Below are 9,350 nucleotides of genomic sequence, written 5' to 3'. Positions count from 1 at the left end.
CTGTGGCATAATTTTAAGGTTTCACTTATTTTGAAGCAAGTTTAGAATCTCCTGATTTACAAGAATACACAGGTCAAGCCTTTCTCACCTACTGCAAAAGAGCACAGGGCAGGCACACCCTGGATGCTGAATATTTGTCAGCTGGAAACAAATGTAGCCAAAAAACTAGGTCCTTTGTCCACAAAATCACTTCTTGTTCTGCACTGTAAATGAGTCATTTAAGTGATGACAGGGTGAATAATCACAAAGCTTAGTTCATTTCTTATCAGAGAAAAAAATGACAAATTTGAAAAATGAACAGAATAATATTTGGTGTTTCAATAATAAGAGTTTCATTTGACCAAATTTCCCATAGATTCTAGAACATTCAGTGATAGGGGAATTATTTCTAAGGAAAGCAGAAATTGTAGCCTTGTTTTATTAATATTAATGGTACCAGAATAATCCATTGCATCTCCCCAGACAAGCCAATTCCTCTTTTTCTATTCATCCTTCCTGTGTCTCTAGACTTTTAACCCAGCACACCCATACCACAAGCCTCAGGCTTATATAACAACCTACAGTAAACATGTGCTCCCCAGCTCAGAGATTTCCTAGTTTGCAAACTCATTGTAATGTGGCCAGGCATGGCCAATAGGGTCTACAAACACTCCCTCCCTTTCTTTTTGTCTTCCTAGTTGAGCCCCTCGACAACTCTTAATTCGTGACCTGCTTGAATTTTTACCCAACCATTTTGTCACCGTCAGATTGGGTAACATTGCCTCTCAGCTATGTGCTCCCTGTCCCCCATCATGAAGTGCAGAACTGCATGCAGCCCAAGCCTGAAGACCAGGCTTGTGCAACCAAAAAGATATTGCTCTGACCCAATATTCCAATTTGCCTTGGTGTAATCCAAGACCTAGAAAAATATGATTAAGAGTGTCCTGGTTGGTCTATGCCATGGCCATGCCACCTAAGAAGAAAGAAGGAAGAGAAAGGCACTCCAGCTCTTAAGAATCACTTGATTATGGAAGCCAAGAATGCAAAAGAAACAGCTGGGAACATCCAAGGGCTGCTCTTCCACAATTTTAGGAAAGAAATGTTTTGAAAATGTGTATCAAAGCAAGCATAATTACCCATTTGGTGCACCTAGGTCCCACCCATTCATTTAGAGACTTATCAGTGGCACTGAACTGTGGTTATAAATGTGAATAGCCTGGATCTTTTCGAATTATACATGACTGTGCCCACCCAGAGAAATGAACCTAATTCTCTGAGGGTGGGGGTAAGTATATATATTTTGAAAAAAGTTCCCAGGCGATCTGGATGCCATCCCTGCTTAAATACTAGACTTGAATAAACCAGAGATATTGAATATTAATGTAATGCTTAGCTGGTCTCATTCATCTGCCTGGGGAAAATAGTCTGGAATTTCTTTCCCAATGGGAGAAAATGAAGATCTGTATCATATGGATTGCTCTGTAAGGAACTAGGTAAAAAAGGAGGAAAAGTAGGCTTACCACTGGGATCCCCGGGACAGGGCCAGGCATTGGAAGGATAAGGTTCTAGGTCCATATATTTCTCTTGTGTGAGGGGATGGAATTGAGGAGGTGATGGGAGGCAAGGGAATGCCTAATAGTGCAATCCCAGTTTATAATACCTTCTAGATAGCAACAGTAAAGGTCATTTCAACAGTTTGGGTAGGACAGGGACTTTCTTTATGATTTTGACAGTGGGGATTCTATAGCCATCGCTGGCAACAGCAACATTATAGTAACAGATATTTGGTTTCTCCATGGCTATTCCTGTCCACAAATCTTAGGGAAGCTAAAGTGGTAGTCACAGCTTCTCTACCAGGGGAGGTGTTATTGAGAAACAAGATTCTATGCTGGGGACTTAGGAAGTTGGACTGGAGTTGATGGAGTTGTTGCAAACTTTCCCAAGCAATTTAGTTTTCTTATTTTCTTCTTGGTAGACAAGAGTATATGCCAATAAAATTTGAGATGGTAGGGGTTACTCCCCCAATACTTTGTAATGAAAGTGTCAAATAATATTTTCCATACATATAGTATTTATTGGGCAAAATTCATTAACAAGGCTAAAACAAATCTATTCTGTAAGTTTGATGAAGTTCCTTTTCTCTGTCCTTTAAGATGCTCAAGCATACCTGGTGCCAGAGGTTTCCTGAGACAAACTCTTCAGTCTGTGCCCTCTAGTGGGCATGAGGCAAATAGATATCTCAATGCTATCTCCATATACTCCCTTTTTCCCTTCCTTCCACTCACTGTTACATCCCAGGAGCTGTTCTCATCCCCAGTAACTTTGCCTTGTTCCTGCTCTCTTCCTGGAAACTAGTAAAACAAGTTTAGAAGATGAACTTTTTCTTGGTTTCAAGAACATGTGCAAATGCTTTTGATATAATATTAAAGAATAAGAAAAATTTAATCAAAGTACGATGTTAACTACATGAAAGAAAGATTACATGGCAAAAAGACTAGAAGGAATAAAGACCTGAGGTTAACCGTGCAAACTGTATTTTTGGGGTGCTAGAATGACATATGATTTTCTCCTGCTTTTTGGTATTTTTTTTTCCTGAAATTTAGAATTCCTCTATTTTAAAGTACCTTTAGTACTCTGATAATCAGGAGAGAAAAACAATTTATCCAAAAGACTAAGATTGATGCATGAACACAGGTTGAAATACCATAATTTGCAATGCAGAGTTTCATTTAATGATATTCATACTACAGAATAGTAAAAATTATAGCAAAGGAAATTAACATTAATAATCCTTTCTGCTAAAAAAAAATAATAATCCTTTCTGCTAAGTACATTTATGTAGATTTCTAAAGATTTTTTTCATTCGGTGTTCTTACCAAATAAATAAAAAGAGGAATTTGCAATCCTGATTTTTACAAGTATTAAAGGATTTCAAGAGACTTCATTGGTTTTGGTTATGATTTCACACCATCATTGGTCCTCCTCATAGGTGTCTAAACCCTTCTTACTGGGGATAATCCATTCTGGAAAATAAACATATTAGCTCACCAGCTCACCACAGCCTTTAAGTTCCCCATAGTTGACACTCTACCACTTATTTAGCTCCATTACCATATATTTGGCCAGTGGAAACACTCCTTTCCATACCATCCCCACTTCTCTGGAAGTCCAGGTTCCTTAGGACCTTGCATGATCTTAGGCTCTTAAAAATGGAGTTGTTTTCAAGTGGTGAGCTGTTCAAAGTACAGTCTTAGGGCAGAAGAAGGCCTTCATCCTGTTGAACAATCAATAGGCGATAGGATATTGTTAATTAACAGATCTCATGAGATGGAATCAAGAGATTCAAAGATCATCTCATAAAGATAGAGTAGTCTCTGGGTTTTGTTTTGCATCTCTTCAGCTTCCTATCTCTGGAGACTTCTCATAGCTCCTTAGAGTTTGAAGATTTCTTCTCTCCTTTCTCTTCTCCCAGGAAACCATTTTTATCTAGCAAGGAACAAGAATGTTCTGTCTGTACATATGGAATAGAATATTACTGGTTTATACCTAAACCAATGGCTTTTTAAACTTAAGAGGTAGAATTGGTCATCCTTGTTTTCTTAGTTATTTGGAGATCTCTTTTCCCCAACATCAGCAAATGAAGGCTAGATAGAAAGAATATATACTGATGAATTCCTCATTGTTTTGACCTGTGAGAAATTGCATAATGCACTGATTTGGTTCCTACTTGCCTTGTAGGCTTATCTACTTCTATTATAATGACACTGGGCCAGTTCCAGAAGTGTCCTGACTATGCAGTGTCCTTTATTATATTCATTCTTACTTGCTCTTCTCTTTACCAGAATGATCTTCCTCTTCCTCATCTTGCAAACCTCTTCAAAATTCAGTTCTATTATCCTTCTCTGAGTCCCCATGCCATCCTCTAGGCTTCCAGAGTAAGAAGAAGAATAAAATTCAGTTGGTCCTTGAGGTTAATATCCCAAGTTGCTGACTCAGCAAGTCTGAGTAACTCACTTGAAGAACAGGCTGATCCAGGGACTAGTCTCTATAGGCTCCTCCTTGATAACAAGGTGATTTTCTTATAGAATTTTCTGTTGTTAGGAAGTCATTTAAAGGACCTTGACCTTTATGTTTGAATATGAAGAGTATTTCAGGGGCATAGTCCTACTGTGGCTGTTTAGGCATACCACTCCATGACAAATGAGAACCCAGAGGATTATGTGCTTCTACTATCTCTTTGCTAGCAAGTTTGTCACCAATTCACTCTATTTTATATTTTGACCATGTGGTAACTATAGCATATGTGTCTAGGTACACATTGTGCCTGGTTCTGTTTTGTAAGAACCTTGCACATTGTTGTAATCAACTTTTTTGTTTGTATCCCAACTAGACTATAAATTTCTTGGGGGAATTTAATGCCTTATTTGATTTGGTATCCCTAGAATCTGGCACAATTCTTGTACATAATAGGTGCTCAAGAAGAGATTAGTGACTATTTCCCTTTATTCATTAAGCCCAACATACATGCCTGTCATTTATTAAGCCAATGATTACCCAGTGTGTTTGTTGAATATCATACTTGAATGAAGAATGATAATCCTTAATGCAGGGGATTACAGCCCTGTATGCAGATAATAAGGGATGACACTAAATCAAACTGGAAAATTTAGGGATGTCTCTAATTACATAGTTAATGGTTAGTCTTCATATTTTTATGTCCAAGAACCACTTAACTTTAAAATTAATTACATGGTCCTTCTCCAGGCAAAATGATCTCTGCAATGACTCATGAACTGCTCATCACTTTTGTTTATGAGCTGTGAGAAGAATTTTAGGATTTTATTTGAACCTATAATTGCATGCGTATGTACTTGTTTTCCATTATTTCAGACCAAGACTCTAAAATAGTTATTATCTAAAATAAACATTAAGGTAATTTTTGTCTACATAACTTGACATAACTGGACAGTTGGGTCAAAGAGTATACAATACCACCCAGGAAAATGTTTGAATGGCCTTTATTTAATTGGTTGCGGGAATTCTGATTTTGATAAGTTTCATTCTAATGCTACATCAGATGTAGTTTCCTATGTAATAACATTGTTAGTGCTGAAAATAATTGTTCTGTGGTATCTACATATATTTTTGAATATTGGAAGAAATAAATTTGCAGACCTTCTAAAAATCAGAGCTCTCTAAATCACTATTAAATGCTTTGAAGAAGGACATGGAAGTAAATAAGTTCTATGAAGGGATGTTAAGGACATCTGCTTGGTTGAATCTTGTGAGTGTAAAATTAACATATGTGCTAGGAGACAGTGGGAGAAGAATAATGTTAAGAAGAGAGAACAGCTAACATTTATAAAAAGCTTACATTGTGGCAAGACTTTATGTCATTATTTAAATTGTTAGAACCACCTTAAGTATGATATGCATATCATTGTCTCCAATCCACAGGTGTGGAAATTGATGCTAAATATGACCCAGCTAACATGTAGTGGCACAGGGATGTAAATCCAAACTGGTGATTGTTCTTCCACGTTGTAAAAATTTTAACTTATGCCAGTAAGTAATCTGTAACATGTCTTTTGAAGTTAAGCTATCTGGATTCACATCTCTTCTCCATGACTTACTAGCAGCAAAATTGGTTAAATTGCTTAGCCTCAGCTTTCTTGTCCATAAAGAAAGAATAATAATCATCTCACAGCATTGTTGTAAGGCTTATAGGGGATAATATGATTCAAATCTATACTCTATCACTTGTTAATTTCTCATCATCTGTTTCTCCATCGGAAGAGGAGACAATAATAACCCTGTCTGTCTGTCTCTCAAGATTATTGTGAAGGTTAAATGAGATAATCTATGTGAAGTACTAAGCACATAGTGTTTGATAATTATTAGCTAACATCTTCATTATTGTGCTTAATACATTGTAGTTATTGAATCTAGCCATTCTTACAGTAGAATGAAAAATAAATGGTTGAGTAAATAAATTAAGTTTGGCAGCAGAGCACTGCTGGGGGACCTAACTGGTACTAAGAAGTTTGTGTTTATTTATTCTCTTATATGTGTGCAATTATAAAAGGCAGGATTATATTTTGAATGAAATACACTACTTGAAATGCTCTTTTCTGTATATGAATTTCTCACCATTATTTGTATATGCAGAATTTCTGAGTCGTTGAGATGAAATGATAGAGTCTAGCTCACAGAGGATCACAGAGCTATCTTATGGAAGTATGAAGAGCTCAGTAGTCATTTGCGAGCAGGCAATATCAGAACCTGTGTTTTTGCTTCACAAATCTTGCTCTGGTTTCCTCCACTTCTCCTTCCTCTTTGCCCTCTTCTCTCATATCAAGTATAGATATTTATCTTTCTTCAGAGAAGATTTCTCCATTCTTTCTCCTGGCACTTTCCATATAGCTCACCTTATGAGTAGTAGTCTCCTTTGAAGCATGATTTCTGGGATGGCAGAAATGCCCCCCTGTTCCCCCCTACTTCCTTGATCTACCCAATAAACCATGTATTCCAGAGTTCACACTCTGCCCTTGCCTGACCAAATCGGGGACTGTTTAAGAGTTCTACGAGATGTAAATTAGGCTTTATCAGACACTTTTACTATTGGTGTTCTCATAGTGCTTCAAAATGTGATAAGGCAGGATGCCTGGGTGGCTCAGTGGTTGAGCATCTGCCTTTCGCTTAGAGCATGATCCCAGGGTCTTGGGATTGAGTCCCGCATCAGGGACCCTGCTTCTCCCTCTAACTATGTCTCTCTGTCTCTGTTTCTCTCTCTCTCTCTCTTTCACTGTCTCTCATGAATAAATAAATAAAATCTTTTTTTTTTTAAGTGATAGGGCTTCCTCAGTAGTCCCTCAAATGTAGTTGGGAGGAATAGAATTGAAAATGGAGGCAATTCTGGACTTCTTCTTGGACTCCCTAAATCAGAATGTGTTATTTCTATCTATTGGGAATCCCTGTAAATTTTCACTGAAGGAAATACTATTCTACTAGATATGTGCCTTATCAAATATATCCCTAGGCTGAGCTTTTCAGAAGTTGAGACAAGTCTTTTCATTTTTGAGGCTTCCGCTACATTAAAAATTGAAACAATTGCTCATGAAGGGTTAAAATTAAATATTCAATATTGTTTGTGTGACCACTGTATTTACAGTGTCATTTAAAGAAAACATCAAAATGCTAAGTTTGAAGACTATGATGAATATCCCACTCTGATAGGTCCTGGTCCTAAGATTTGATGCTATATGAGTGGGGAGCTCACGAGTGATTGCAAGTTTTAAGATAGAATGAGGAAAGGATGTAGAAAGAAGAAACTTGCACTATCCAAGATAAACTGGCTACTTACAATTATGAGTCTATCTGGTTGACCTTGCTTGGGGTCAGTCTCTAGGAAAAACTTCTGTATTTACAGATTGTTTCTGAAAAAGTCCTGGATAACCTAATCTTTATTACTGCCCTCTCCTGTCTTATGAAGTCTATTAAAACAATTATTCTTCCTACATTGTGGTAGATCAGATTATTGTTCCCAACTATTCTTTCCTTCACTGTGATAAAGTTAATCATCTATACATTTTGCAGAGCCTTGCGGAGGGTGGAATTGTGCATCCTCACCCCCTGAATTTCAGCTTAGCTATGTGACCCGCTTTGATCAATAGAAAGTGGGTAGAGGTGTCAATGTGTGCGTTCTGAGCAGAGGCTTTAATGACATCACACCCTTCTGTTCACCCTCTTCTACAACCTCTGCCCAAGAGAATAATATGTCCTAGTGGTAGCTACTCCAATAGCGTGGGTCCAGCATCAAAAAATGCACAAAGCTAAGCCGAGCCACGCCTGATTTATTTGACTTGTGGCCCAAATGTAATGCAAGTAGGAAATAAATGTTTGTGAATTGTTGAGATTGTTTGTTATGGCAACAAAGATGACTAATATATGCATTTTCTTCTGTAAGTATCTCTGAGACAATGCTCTGTTTCTCTACTAGACTTGGAGTATCTTTGCATCCCTGAATAATTCATTCAAGGTTTTCTTTCAATCCAAATCTCTCAAAAGTAACAGGAAGGGAGAAAACTTCACCTTCCATAAAGTGCCCACTACTATTCAAACCAACAATTGCCCATTCACCCCCAGACTCCCACAGATGATTTCGCATAATAGAAATGCATTATTTAATTAACTAATATATTCAGTGTGTGTACAAATGCCCTTTCCAATATCTTTCCGGATCACTATTAATCTATTTCCCTTTGCAAACCCTTGTTCTGTGGGATAACATATTTTGTAATGAATTGGTGCCAAGCCTTGTGTATGGATGTTAAATAAATTCTTTATGCAGAAGTGAATTTTCCTCACCAACTGCTGCCACTTACTTCTTTCTTCTGGCAGAAAATACACCTGGCATAAATTCAGATAAGTTTCACTTGCTTGTCTATATCCAAGCATTTATGTTCACTCTAGTCTAGACTTTGTGGAGCATATTGGATTCCAATTATATGTCAGAAATGTCATCTTTTATTCTGACATAATACCATTGATAATGGGACTTCCAAATTTTCAGTTGAATGGAATGAGTTATCATAAATTGGATTAGTGAGCATAATAATTGTGATTTTCAAAAAAGTTCACCTTCATCTTGTATTCTGAGCTAATTACTGTTCTGCAATCAATTTCTTATTGCTTAAACTTAAGCAGTCAGACAGAATGGGTCTTAGTGTTGGCAAATAAGAACCTGGACCTATGAAGGGATCCTCTCTTCTATATAATATTCTCATACAAAACAGAACAAAAATGCAGGAATTTCTTTAAATAATATGTTCCCTTGAACAAAGGAAGATAAATGGTTTTTGCAAAGCAGTCAATATTCAAGAAAGAGGCTAGACAGACACATCACTCCAGTACATAGATACAAAAACAGGAGAATGCCAAAGATTGTTTGCAACAGGTGTACACTGAAAAAGGCTTTTGCACAAAGCATTGCATCTTATCAAGAAGCTAATATGAAGAGAGAATAAAGACAGAAATTTCAGTACCTGATGTAAGGTAAAGAACTCTGGGCTGAGAGTCAGGGATACTGAGGTATAGAATCACCTGCTTTAGGAACTATGTCACTTTGAGCAAATTGCTTAACCTTTCTGAGCTTCAGTTTCCTCATTGGTTCAATGTAGTGGTTGAATTAAGTGATTTCTAAGACCCTTTTGAGCTATAAATCTCCACAATCTAGAAAGAAAGAGGTGTAGTGTCTGGAAAAAAAGAGATACAGAAGCAGATATTTCTATGTCATTTCCACAAACATTACCTTTTAATGATATATTTGCATATGTTATGTGCACACAAATTTTAAATTTCTCCTTAATTTG

The sequence above is a fragment of the Canis lupus genome, chromosome 4, assembly GCF_048164855.1.
Source record: "Canis lupus baileyi chromosome 4, mCanLup2.hap1, whole genome shotgun sequence".
Lineage (NCBI taxonomy): Eukaryota > Metazoa > Chordata > Mammalia > Carnivora > Canidae > Canis > Canis lupus.
Note: the sequence above shows the minus strand (reverse complement) of the source record.